Source organism: Pseudophryne corroboree, chromosome 3 (genome assembly GCF_028390025.1).
Source record: "Pseudophryne corroboree isolate aPseCor3 chromosome 3, aPseCor3.hap2, whole genome shotgun sequence".
NCBI lineage: Eukaryota > Metazoa > Chordata > Amphibia > Anura > Myobatrachidae > Pseudophryne > Pseudophryne corroboree.
In genome coordinates, this window is record NC_086446.1 from 598,988,088 (window position 1) to 599,002,484 (window position 14,397).

The 14,397-nt window shown below is 46.3% G+C and overlaps 1 protein-coding gene and 1 pseudogene across 1 annotated transcript in view; both read right to left on the minus strand.

The window, feature by feature from the left end:
• Positions 1 to 14,397, minus strand: part of LOC135058069 (beta-microseminoprotein-like) — a 53,880-nt gene that overhangs the window by 30,676 nt on the left and 8,807 nt on the right. The window lies entirely within an intron of this gene.
• LOC134895445 (5S ribosomal RNA) lies at positions 529 to 648 on the minus strand (annotated as a pseudogene).

Below are 14,397 nucleotides of genomic sequence, written 5' to 3' on the forward strand. Positions count from 1 at the left end.
GGTGCACTAAATATAGTTACCATTCAGTGGTGGTCCCATGAGTCAAAAATATATTGAGAAAAAAATACCAAATAAGAAATGGAAAAAGAAGTAGACTCTTGTTTGGAAGCACTCTAACTCAGAGGAACTAGGTTATATACATGTCTTAGGCTGGTAAAATCATGATTTTATTGAATTCCTATTAAAATATATAGAATTATCGGAGTTCAAAACTAGTTCTATGTGATTCAAGACTATGAGCAAAAATATCTATGTCAATTTAATGAATAATTAGCGAAAATTGCTATAATATGATGTAAGCCGGACAAGCTTTAGAATTCACAAAAAAAGGGGTGGGGGGTGGGGGGGGGAAGGAAAGGACACCTACTAGTCTCAATGGTGTCTGTCAGATGAATATATATGAATATAATATATGACCATCATTCATACTGCAAAAATCCCAAATGGAAAAAGTAGTTGCAGGGGATTAAATCATGGGTCATATGAATTCGAGTACCCATCTGTGACTTAGAGTTGGGCAGCAAAATTTATTTGCAGTACCAGGATGTTCCAAGGTGGTCTCCCATCCGAGTACTGGTCCGGCCCTCCACTGCTTAGCTTCCAAGATCGGAAGAGATTGGGCATCTCCAGTGGGGTATGTCCGCAATTTCTTAAGCTAGCCCTTTCATATGTCACTTTGTATTAGAAATGGAATCGTTCATATTTTCAACAAGAAAAATGAAAAAGGGGGACAGACACACATTTGGACGGTAGGCTCAAAAAGTGCAGATTGGATATGACAATTATATGGCAAGAAAATATCAAGGCCATAAATATCCAATCACAGTGAATTCTTCCTTATTTGTATTGTACTATACACCAGTCAATTGTATATAGATAACAAAATCATTCTTGGTTATGCTGTCTAAATAGGACAGTATTAAGCATAAATTAATCACCAAGAAAGAACAGGGTAATAACTACAAAGAATCCTTTATAGTTAGTGGCTCAGGGGTATATGCAATTGTGGTCGAATTCCCGAAATTGTCGAATTTCGGGTCATTTTCGACCAAAAAAAAAAATTCCCCTATGCAATCCAGTGCTTTCCGACCAAAAAACGGACTTTCAAAATTCGACTTTTTGAAATTCGAATTTTTGCAAATTCGACTTTTCTGCAATGATACAAGTGCTGCAATTCGACCAAAGCATATTCAATTCAAGTTTTGAAATTCGACAGCAGTGCTTTTAGACAGCAAATTCGTCATTTTCAATCCGCCACACTTTGGAGGGTGAAAACAAATAAAAAAATTTTAAACATGTTTTTTTTGGTGTTTTTTTTTTTGGGAATAGCAGATCTATTTATATTAGAAGGGATTAGGTACTTTTTTTTTTTTTGGGGAGGCACAAATATTATTTATATATTTTTTAAAATATTATTATTATTTTTTTTATTTTTTTTATGCTGGAAGGGTAAAATCATAAAAAAAAATGGCGTGGGGTCCCCCCTCCAAAGCATAACCAGCCTCGGGCTCATTGAGCTGGTCCTGGTTCTAAAAATGCGGGGAAAAAATTGACAGGGGATCCCCCGTATTTTTAAAACCAGCACCGGGCTCTGCGCCTGGTGCTGGTGCCAAAAATACGGGGGACAAAAAGAGTAGGGGTCCCCTGTATTTTTAACACCAGCATCGGGCTCCACTAGCTGGACAGATAATGCCACAGCCGGGGGTCACTTTTATGCCGTGCCCTGCGGCCGTGGCATCAAATATCCAACTAGTCACCCCTGGCCGGGGTACCCTGGGGGAGTGGGGACCCCTTCAATCAAGGGGTCCCCCCCCCAGCCACCCAAGGGCCAGGGGTGAAGCCCGAGGCTGTCCCCCCCCATCCAATGGGCTGCGGATGGGGGGGCTGATAGCCTTTGTGATAATAAAAAGATATTGTTTTTTCCAATAGTACTACAAGTCCCAGCAAGCCTCCCCCGCAAGCTGGTACTTGGAGAACCACAAGTACCAGCATGCGGGAGAAAAACGGGACCGCTGGTACCTGTAGTACTACTGGGGAAAAAATACCCAAATAAAAACAGGACACACACACCGTCGACAGTAAAACTTTATTTCATACGTCGACACACACATACTTACCTATGTTCACACGCCGACATCGGTCCTCTTCTCCATGTAGAATCCACGGATACCTGTAAAGAAAAGTTCAAAATACTCACCTCAACCATGGTCCAGAGATAAATCCACGGACTTGGCAAAATAAGAAAACGCAAATACCCGCACCAAAAACGGACTGAAAGGGGTCCCATGCTGACACATGGGACACCTTTCCACGAATGAGACCTGTCAGTGAAAGCTGTCACTGACAGGTCTCTAAGCCAATCAGGAAGCGCAACTTCGTTGCGCTCACCTGATTGGCTGAGCGCTGTCTGCACTGTGACAGCGCATCGCACAGCTCCCTCCATTATATTCAATGGTGGGAACTTAGCGGCTAGCGGTGAGGTCACCCGCCGGTCAGCGGCTGACCGGCGGGTGACCCCACCGCTACCCGCAAAGTTCCCACCATTGAAAGTAATGGAGCGGCTTTGCGATGCGCTGTCACAGTACAGACAGCGGACAGCCAATCAGGTGAGCGCCACGGAAGTAGCGCTTCCTGATTGGCTGAAGGGACGTCAGTGACAGGAGTCACGTGATGTCCCGGCATTCGGGAGAAAGGGGTCTGATGTGAAAACATTGGACCCCTTTCTAGTCCGGTATGGATCGGTGTTCGGTTTGTTTTTTTGCCAAGAACGTGGATTTACCTCTGGACGTGGATGTACCTCTGGACGCTGGAAGGTGAGTATAATTTTTTCACAGGTACCCTCGGATCGTCGGCGACCGTGGCAGTCGGCGTGTCAACATAGGTAAGTATGTGTGTGTCGGCAGTATGTAATAAAGTTGTACAAGTCACGGTGTCTGTGTCCTGTTTTTATTTGGGTATTTTTTTTCCAGTAGTACTACAGGTACCAGCGGGCCCGTTTTTCTCCCGCATGCTGGTACTTGTGGTTCTCCAAGTACCAGCTTGCGGGGGAGGCTTGCTGGGACTTGTAGTACTAATGGAAAAAACAATATCTTTTTATTATCACAAAGGCTATCAGCCCCCCCATCCGCAGCCCATTGGATGGGGGGGACAGCCTCGGGCTTCACCCCTGGCCCTTGGGTGGCTGGGGGGGGAACCCCTTGATTGAAGGGGTCCCCACTCCCCCAGGGTACCCCGGCCAGGGGTGACTAGTTGGATATTTGATGCCACGGCCGCAGGGCACGGCATAAAAGTGACCCCCGGCTGTGGCATTATCTGTCCAGCTAGTGGAGCCCGATGCTGGTGTTAAAAATACGGGGGACCCCTACTCTTTTTGTCCCCCGTATTTTTGGCACCAGCATCAGGCGCAGAGCCCGGTGCTGGTTTTAAAAATACGGGGGATCCCTGGCCAATTTTTCCCCTGCATTTTTAGAACGAGCCCGAGGCTGGTTATGCTTTGGAGGGGGGACCCCACGCCATTTTTTTTTCGGGTTTTTCACGTTTTTTTCCCGTTTTTTAAAATCGCGGCAAAATCCGCCAAATCGGCAGATTTTCGCCCGCGATTCTGGCGAATCCGTTTTTCATTGAATATGGTGAATCCCGGCAGGCACCTGCCGGGATTCACCTGGCGAATTTGGTCGAATTAAAAAACGGCGATAATTGCCGCGAATTCGACCGCAATTGCATATACCCCTTAGTATCTGTGTTTTTCTCACAACCAAAGATCCACCATTGGTATACAAAATCTCTGAATTAAAATGAGAACAAATATTGCAATATCTAGTTGTTCCAAAGTGGTCCCTCATCCAAGTACCACCCTGTTCACCGGTACTATACACCAGTCAATTGTATAACAAAATCATTCTTGGTTATGCTGTCTAAATAGGACAGTAATAAGCATAAATTGATCACCAAGAAAGAACAGGATAATAACTACAAAGAATCCTTTATAGTTAATAGCTTAGTATCTGTGTTTTCACAACCAAAGATCCACCATTGGTATGCAAAATCTCTGAATTAGAATGAGAACAAATATTGCAATATCTAGTTGTTCCAAAGTGGTCCCTCATCCAAGTACCACCCTGTCCACCGCTATATAGCATTAATGCTCAGATGCAATTAAGCACCATTCTTGGAATAGGCCGCAAATAAATGCTTGTCACTGATTGGTATGGTCACCTTCAGTCATAGTTTTTGAAAAAACACCAAACATATATGTTGGAAGGGCAAAATAGTAATTAGATGAGTATACCAACTATATGTACCTATGCAGGATATGCAGTTGGTTACTTATCTCAGCATATAGCATATTATCTTGCAAAAGAGTATATAGTCAGAGCACAACAGATGTAAACTTATGGCAGAACTGTCATAAATCATTCTATAATGAGCAAAGAACACATATTGGTCCAAACCAAACAGACTTGGTAATGTAAGAATGATATTACCACTAACCAGTAATGTAGGAGAGCACTTATTTGCTGATCACCCTAGGTAAAAAATGTGTGATATAACATGACAGGTGCTAGTGTGATTAAACCAGATACTATGTTAATTTCATACAATACCAATCAGTAGATTTTGGTATCCTAGGTTTTCTGGTGCAGTAGCCAAGTCAGCCACTATCTTATTTACGTCCTCCCCAAACAGAATTTCTCCCTTGAAAGGGAGTACCTCCAGGGTTTTTCTAGAGTCCAGATCCACAGACCAGGATCTCAGCCACAATATCCGGCGAGCCAGGACTGACGTAGTAGAGGCCTTGGCTGCTAGGATACCAGCATCAGAAGCCTCCTCTTTAATATAGCGAGAAGTTGTGACAATATATGACAAGCATTGTCTAGCATGGTTAGAATAGATTTCAGCTTCTAACTCCAAGGCCCATACTTCCATAGCCTCTGCAGCCCATGTTGCTGCAATAGTGTGCATTTGTGCAGCACCCATGAGGGTGTAAATCGCTTTCAGACAACCCTCCACACGTTTATCCGTAGGCTCTTTTAGAGACGTGACGGTAGTGACAGGTAGAGCTGAGGAAACCACCATCCTAGCCAAATGTGAGTCTACTGGAGGTGGCGTTTCCCAATTTTTAGACAGCTCTGGCGCGAGGGGATAGCGAGCCAGCATCTTCTTTTGAGGCACAAACTTCTTACCCGGGTTTTCCCAGGGTTCCTGACGTATATCCACTAGGTGGTCAGAGTAAGGTAAAACTTGTTTAACCACCTTCTGACACAAACCTATCTGGTTTCTTAGGAGGGACAGATGGCTCGGGATCATCCATAATCTGTCAAATCAACTTAATAGCCTCCAAAAGATCAGGAACATCCACATGTGAACTACCCTCCCCATCATCAGTATCTGTGTCAGAATCTGTGGGGTCAGTGTAAGTGCCGTCTTCATCAGACGAGGTGTCAGTGACAGCAGTGGATTGCGAGGAGATAAGAGCTCGCTTAGAGGGCCCCTTTGTCTTAGGCGAGCGAGGGTCAGACTTATTAGTAGTCAGGGACTGGTTCAACTTCTTCAATTGAGCAGATAAGTCGTCCGCCCACGGCGGGTTAGCTGCAGGGACCACATACGGTTGTACCGGTATAGGTGGTCCCATAGGGGGTGTTAGTTTATTAACTAGCGTATGTAGAAGCGTTGAAAAAGCGGCCCACGGTGGGTCATTAAGTACCTCCGTTGCCACAGTCTCACTGGGGGGCAAGGAGCCTCCAGAACCAGAGCCACAGCTGCTATATTCTCCTCATAGGGATCTGTGGCTTCAGCAACACCGGTAGTGTGTTCAGCCCCAGAACCATTACCCTCAGAAGCAGACATGATGTAACTTGCAGTATCAGGTAACACAGTACAATTGGCAGAGGCACAATACCTCTTACCCAAACCCCTGCGCAGTGTAGTCAGCACTAGCAGAGATAAAGGAGAGATATGGTGACTAAAATCACAGAGAAAAATACGTATTAAAGTATATCTTTGTGAAAATCCTATATAAATATAAATCCTGACGCACCAAGCCCCCTCAGGTTATAGAATATAGGGATAGCAAGTTGAGTGAGAGACACGAAATGGACACCACTCAGCTAGCTTATGCACACACAGATAGTCACAGTTTGTACAATGCAGAGGTTATTACTAACAATAATACTGCACTAGACTAGCTTTTATATATATATATATATATATATATATATATATATATATTAGTGATGAGCGGGTTCGGATCCTCGGGATCCAAACCCCCCGAACTTCACCCATTTTACATGGGTCCGAGGCAGACTCGGATCATCCCGCCTTGCTCGGTTAACCCGAGCGCGCCCGAACGTCATCATCCTGCGGTCGGATTCTCGCGATATTCGTATTCTATATAAGGAGCCACGCGTCGCCGCCATTTTTCACTCATGCATTGGAGATGATCGTGGGAGGACGTGGCTGGCGTCCTCTCAGTTTCTATGTTCAGTGGGCTGCAAATTGTGCTGCAAATATCTGTGCTCAGTGTGCTGCAAATATCTGTGCTCAGTGTGCTGCAAGTGCAAATATCTACGTTCTCTGCCTGAAAAACGCTCTATATCTGACTGTGCTCAGTGTGCTGCAAATATCTGTGCTCAGTGTGCTAATTGCTTTATTGTGGGGACTGGGGACCAGCAGTATTATATAGTAGGAGGACAGTGCAGAGTTTTGCTGACCAGTGACCACCAGTATTATACATTCTCTGCCTGAAAAACGCTCCATATCTGTGCTGCATTGTAGTATATAGTAGGAGGACAGTGCAGAATTTTGCTGATCACCAGTATAACTATATATATAGCAGTACGGTACAGTAGTCCACTGCTCTGCCTACCTCTGTGTCGTCAAGTATACTATCCATCCACATGCATTTTAGTTTTCCACAGTTTGCTGACCACCAGTATATTCTATATAGCAGTACGGTACAGAAGGCCACTGCTCTACCTACCTCTGTGTCGTCAAGTATACTATCCATCCATACCTGTGGTGCATTTCAGTTTTGCACAGTTTGCTGACCACCAGTATATAATATATAGCAGTACGGTACAGTAGGCCACTGCTCTACCTACCTCTGTGTCGTCAAGTATACTATCCATCCATACCTGTGGTGCATTTCAGTTTTGCACAGTTTGCTGACCACCAGTATATAATATATAGCAGTACGGTACAGTAGGCCACTGCTCTACCTACCTCTGTGTCGTCAAGTATACTATCCATCCATACCTGTGGTGCATTTCAGTTGTGCGCAGTATATATAGTAGTAGGCCATTGCTGTTGATACTGGCATATAATTCCACACATTAAAAAATGGAGAACAAAAATGTGAAGGGTAAAATAGGGAAAGATCAAGATCCACTTCCACCTCTTGCTGAAGCTGCTGCCACTAGTCATGGCCGAGACGATGAAATGCCATCAACGTCATCTGCCAAGGCCGATTCTCAATGTCATAGTAGAGAGCATGTAAAATCCAACAAAATAAAGCTCAGTAAAATGACCCAAAAATCTAAATCAAAATCGTCTGAGGAGAAGCGTAAACTTGCCAATGTGCCATTTACGACACGGAATGGCAAGGAACGGCTGAGGGCCTGGCCTATGTTCAAGGCTAGTGGTTCAGCTTCACATGAGGATGGAAGCACTCATCCTCCTGCTAGAAAACTTAAAAAAGTTAAGATGGCAAAAGCACAGCAAAGAACTGTGCGTTCTTCTAAATCACAAATCCCCAAGGAGAGTCCAATTGTGTCGGTTGCGATGCCTGCACCTCTATTTTCTTTCATTTTTCTTTGCATCATGTGCTGTTTGGGGACTATTTTTGGAAGTGCCATCCTGTCTGACACTGCAGTGCCACTCCTAGATGGGCCAGGTGTTTGTGTCGGCCACTTGGGTCGCTTAGCTTAGTCACACAGCTACCTCATTGCGCCTCTTTTTTTCTTTGCATCATGTGCTGTTTGGGGACTGTTTTTTTGAAGTGCCATCCTGTCTGACACTGCAGTGCCACTCCTAGATGGGCCAGGTGTTTGTGTCGGCCACTTGTGTCGCTTAGCTTAGCCATCCAGTGACCTCGGTGCAAATTTTAGGACTAAAAATAATATTGTGAGGTGTGAGGTGTTCAGAATAGACTGAAAATGAGTGGAAATTATGGTTATTGAGGTTAATAATACTATGGGATCAAAATGACCCCCAAATTCTATGATTTAAGCTGTTTTTGAGGGTTTTTTGTAAAAAAACACCCGAATCCAAAACACACCCCAATCCGACAAAAAAATTTCAGGGAGGTTTTGCCAAAACGCGTCCGAATCCAAAACACGGCCGCGGAACCGAATCCAAAACCAAAACACAAAACCCGAAAAATTTCCGGTGCACATCACTAATATATATAGCTAGGTAGTCAATATATATAACACTGCACAGTAAGAACTGGATGTATAACTGGATGGGTAATTGTACAAGAAAACCCTGACTAAATGCACTCTTTCCTAACTAACACTGTCTAAAAGGCAGGTAGAATACTTAAGTGTCATGTAAAGTCACAGCACTGACAACCAGGCGGCTTTGCACAGGAGGATTTGCCCAAGCAGTCCCAGAAACAGTGAAGCTGGGAGAAATGGCGCCCAGACACTGACAGGGAGTGAGGGAGAGACAGATATGCAGCTCCAGGGTGGGAACATTTGCGGGAAATGGCGCCCTGGGGCTGGGGGAGGGGCTTCAGGTCTAAGCCTTATCCCCCTGCTGGCAAAACCACCGGGTACTGTGGGCTACAATTAAAATGGTTTAGAGAGAAAACCTGACCTGTACCCATGCCCTGGTGATCTAGTTGGATCACCTGTACTGCCACAGTGTCCACCGCCAGTGCGCGTGGCCCGCCTCCCACAGACCACGACGGATCGCGATAAAGAACGAGTCCCGCAAGCGGGACCCACTCACCACCTCCCAAAGCACAGCCACGCGATCCCGGAGAGCCCCCGTCGTGTGTGCCTGACCATGAAGAAAACCGGAGCCTCCTGCTGTAGTTACCCAGCAACCAGGGCTCGGGAGTGTACAGCGCCGCTGGGGAGAGCTGGAGCAGTGAATGTCTGACATTTACACACCGCTGCTGCCCTTGTAGTCTTCACTTTTTCTTCAAAAAAGCTCTTCTTAGGGCTGCCTGGAGCAGCCCCTCTGTTATGTGTCTGCTATCTGCGGCACCAACTACAAAACTGAGCTCCTGTGCAGGGAGGCGGGGTTATAGAGGAGGCGGCGCTATGCATTCTGGGAACAGTCAAAACTTTTCAGCCTGTTGGTGCCTCGGATCAAGATCCTACTCTACACCCCCCCTATGTCTATTCCTTGTGGAGCCCAGTGTACCCCGCAGCAGAAATAGTGGTAATTACAATTTACTTACCTGGGCGCATGGCAGAGCTGCACCATGACCTCAGATCCCCATCAATGGTCGCAAGGGCAGGTGCACAACTTCCTCAGAGAGCAGACAGGCAGTCACTGGCAGACAGAGGTAAGAAGCAGTCTTATGCAGAGCTGCATCTCTCCTCTCTGGTCCTTTGCTTTCCTCTTCTGGGTGATCACTGATCTTGACGTCATGTGACTGTCCCCAACGCAGGCGTGGCCGGACCGAACGGGGGGCGGGCCACAGTGGCTGCGTGACGTCACACGCAGCCGCTGCGGGCAGGGGAATGAAGAGTAGCTCCCGACCAGCACGCTAAAGCTGCACTGGTCAGGAGCTACTCTTGAAGTGCAAAGGCATCGCCGCTGTGCGATGCCTTTGCACTTCTGCGGGGGGGGGGGGGGCGGCACTGACATGTCAGTGCTGGACGCCACGCATGTCAGTGAAGATGATCGTAGCTGTGCTAAATTTAGCACAGCTACGATCAACTCGGAATGACCCCCAATGTGTATGGGCGATATGAACGATCTTGTTGAGCAATGAACGATAAATCGTTTATATTGCTCAGTGTGTATGGATCAACAATGAACGATGCGTGGCCCCACGATTGTTCATCGTTGATCTATCGTCGTTTAAACATGCAAGTCAATTTGGACGATATAGATGTAATGTACTCTCATATTGTCCAAATTGACCAACCATATCATACAGTGTGTGGGATGAATTGACCATCGATGTATTGTTGAGCAATATATTGTTGGTCGATTACATCGCCCAGTGTGTAGGGCCCTTTAGAATGTCAGAGAACATGCAGTTCTATTTAAGATGTAGCAGAGTGGGTCTCATGCATAAGCATATGATGTTAAAGTATGCTTTTTCTTGGTTAGATATTTAGCATGGACATGTTATTAGAATTAAAAGTAAATGACCACTTCCTTCCTCTATAGTAAAAATAGCTTTTAGGCTCCCAGTTCTGGTAGCTTATTCCTTTTATAGAGCCATATTTGGAGGTCTGTAAAGAGTCACAAATTCCTGCAGAGATACTTAGGCAGTGGGCACGTGTTAGTGGACCAGCTGGCATCCAAAATACAGATAATTTGCTAATAACTTTACTTCCCTGAAATCTATAAAACATTGCTCAACGTACAGTACCAGGGACAGGGTGCAATTTACTAATACTTCTTTCACACTCCCAATGCCGGAACCCACCCGGGAATTGGAAACGGGTCCTTCCTGGGTGGGATCCGGCATTGGTCGCTGCCGCTGGCATCCCTGACCCGTCAATATGCCGGGCGGGTTGCCATAGCGGTGGGGGGTGGAGGTGGAGGCGTCGCTGGGAGATGAGATCATCTCCGCTCCCCCTCTCCCTGTTGTAGTGAATGGGTCCCAGGTCATTATTAGCATCGGGACTTACACCAGCATTATGCTGGGTACAAAAGATTAGGCTGAGAAAGCCAGTTAATTTCTTTGGCACATGCAAAGTATACGGAGATCCATTAGATCCACGCACATAGGGGTACATTTACTAAGATTCGTATTTTCCAAATTCATGTCCAAGTTCAATCACGAATGACATCGACAGTGTAAAATTGCAACTTTTTGAATTGATTACGATGGATTTACTAAGCTGTCGTATTCGGGTTTTTCTTTTCTTCCGATGTCGATGTCATTCGTGGTTTTTTACCTATTTTTACGGCAGTGATTAGCAAAACACTGCCGACTTTTTTTACAATCAATCTCGGCCGGATCTGTGTGATCCGTGCTGGGGTTTTTTTTTTAATTAAACACTGTAAAATAATTAAAAAAAATGCGTGGGGTCCCCCCTCCTAAGCATAACCAGCCTCGGGCTCTTTGAGCCGATCCTGGTTGCAAAAATATGGGGGAAATAATGACAGGGGTTCCCCCATATTTAAGCAACCAGCATCGGGCTCTGCGCCTGGTCCTGGTCCCAAAAATACGGGGGACAAAAAGAGTAGGGGTCCCCCGTATTTTTAAAACCAGCACCGGGCTCCACTAGCTGGACAGATAATGCCACAGCCGGGGGTCACTTTTATATAGTGCCCTGCGGCCGTGGCATCAAAAATCCAACTAGTCACTCCTGGCCGGGGTACCCTGGGGGAGTGGGGACCCCTTCAATCAAGGGGTCCCCCCCCCAGCCACCCAAGGGCCAGGGGTGAAGCCCGAGGCTGTCCCCCCCCATCCAATGGGCTGCGGATGGGGAGGCTGATAGCCTTTGTTGTAAAAGAAAAGATATTGTTTTTAGTAGCAGTACTACAAGGCCCAGCAAGCCTCCCCCGCATGCTGGTACTTGGAGAACCACAAGTACCAGCATGCGACGGAAAAACGGGCCCGCTGGTACCTGTAGTACTACTACTAAAAAAATACCCAAAAAAAGACAAGACACACACACCGTGAAAGTATAATTTTATTACATACATACACACATACATACATACTTACCTTAAGTTCCCACGCAGGTCGGTCCTCTTCTCCAGTAGAATCCAAGGGGTACCTGTTGAAGAAATTATACTCACTAGAGATGAGCGCCTGAAATTTTTCGGGTTTTGTGTTTTGGTTTTGGGTTCGGTTCCGCGGCCGTGTTTTGGGTTCGAACGCGTTTTGGCAAAACCTCACCGAATTATTTTTGTCGGATTCGGGTGTGTTTTGGATTCGGGTGTTTTTTTCCAAAAACACTAAAAAACAGCTTAAATCATAGAATTTGGGGGTCATTTTGATCCCAAAGTATTATTAACCTCAAAAACCATAATTTACACTCATTTTCAGTCTATTCTGAATACCTCACACCTCACAATATTATTTTTAGTCCTAAAATTTGCACCGAGGTCGCTGTGTGAGTAAGATAAGCGACCCTAGTGGCCGACACAAACACCGGGCCCATCTAGGAGTGGCACTGCAGTGTCACGCAGGATGTCCCTTCCAAAAAACCCTCCCCAAACAGCACATGACGCAAAGAAAAAAAGAGGCGCAATGAGGTAGCTGTGTGAGTAAGATTAGCGACCCTAGTGGCCGACACAAACACCGGGCCCATCTAGGAGTGGCACTGCAGTGTCACGCAGGATGGCCCTTCCAAAAAACCCTCCCCAAACAGCACATGACGCAAAGAAAAAAAGAGGCGCAATGAGGTAGCTGACTGTGTGAGTAAGATTAGCGACCCTAGTGGCCGACACAAACACCGGGCACATCTAGGAGTGGCACTGCAGTGTCACGCAGGATGTCCCTTCCAAAAAACCCTCCCCAAACAGCACATGACGCAAAGAAAAAAAGAGGCGCAATGAGGTAGCTGTGTGAGTAAGATTAGCGACCCTAGTGGCCGACACAAACACCGGGCCCATCTAGGAGTGGCACTGCAGTGTCACGCAGGATGTCCCTTCCAAAAAACCCTCCCCAATCAGCACATGATGCAAAGAAAAAGAAAAGAAAAAAGAGGTGCAAGATGGAATTATCCTTGGGCCCTCCCACCCACCCTTATGTTGTATAAACAAAACAGGACATGCACACTTTAACCAACCCATCATTTCAGTGACAGGGTCTGCCACACGACTGTGACTGATATGACGGGTTGGTTTGGACCCCCCCCAAAAAAGAAGCAATTAATCTCTCCTTGCACAAACTGGCTCTACAGAGGCAAGATGTCCACCTCATCTTCACCCTCCGATATATCACCGTGTACATCCCCCTCCTCACAGATTATCAATTCGTCCCCACTGGAATCCACCATCTCAGCTCCCTGTGTACTTTGTGGAGGCAATTGCTGCTGGTCAATGTCTCCGCGGAGGAATTGATTATAATTCATTTTAATGAACATCATCTTCTCCACATTTTCTGGATGTAACCTCGTACGCCGATTGCTGACAAGGTGAGCGGCGGCACTAAACACTCTTTCGGAGTACACACTTGTGGGAGGGCAACTTAGGTAGAATAAAGCCAGTTTGTGCAAGGGCCTCCAAATTGCCTCTTTTTCCTGCCAGTATAAGTACGGACTGTGTGACGTGCCTACTTGGATGCGGTCACTCATATAATCCTCCACCATTCTATCAATGTTGAGAGAATCATATGCAGTGACAGTAGACGACATGTCCGTAATCGTTGTCAGGTCCTTCAGTCCGGACCAGATGTCAGCATCAGCAGTCGCTCCAGACTGCCCTGCATCACCGCCAGCGGGTGGGCTCGGAATTCTGAGCCTTTTCCTCGCACCCCCAGTTGCGGGAGAATGTGAAGGAGGAGATGTTGACAGGTCGCGTTCCGCTTGACTTGACAATTTTGTCACCAGCAGGTCTTTCAACCCCAGCAGACCTGTGTCTGCCGGAAAGAGAGATCCAAGGTAGGCTTTAAATCTAGGATCGAGCACGGTGGCCAAAATGTAGTGCTCTGATTTCAACAGATTGACCACCCGTGAATCCTTGTTAAGCGAATTAAGGGCTGCATCCACAAGTCCCACATGCCTAGCGGAATCGCTCCGTGTTAGCTCCTTCTTCAATGCCTCCAGCTTCTTCTGCAAAAGCCTGATGAGGGGAATGACCTGACTCAGGCTGGCAGTGTCTGAACTGACTTCACGTGTGGCAAGTTCAAAGGGCATCAGAACCTTGCACAACGTTGAAATCATTCTCCACTGCACTTGAGACAGGTGCATTCCATCTCCTATATCGTGCTCAATTGTATAGGCTTGAATGGCCTTTTGCTGCTCCTCCAACCTCTGAAGCATATAGAGGGTTGAATTCCACCTCGTTACCACTTCTTGCTTCAGATGATGGCAGGGCAGGTTCAGTAGTTTTTGGTGGTGCTCCAGTCTTCTGTACGTGGTGCCTGTACGCCGAAAGTGTCCCGCAATTTTTCTGGCCACCGACAGCATCTCTTGCACGCCCCTGTCGTTTTTTAAAAAATTCTGCACCACCAAATTCAAGGTATGTGCAAAACATGGGACGTGCTGGAATTTGCCCATATTTAATGCACACACAATATTGCTGGCGTTG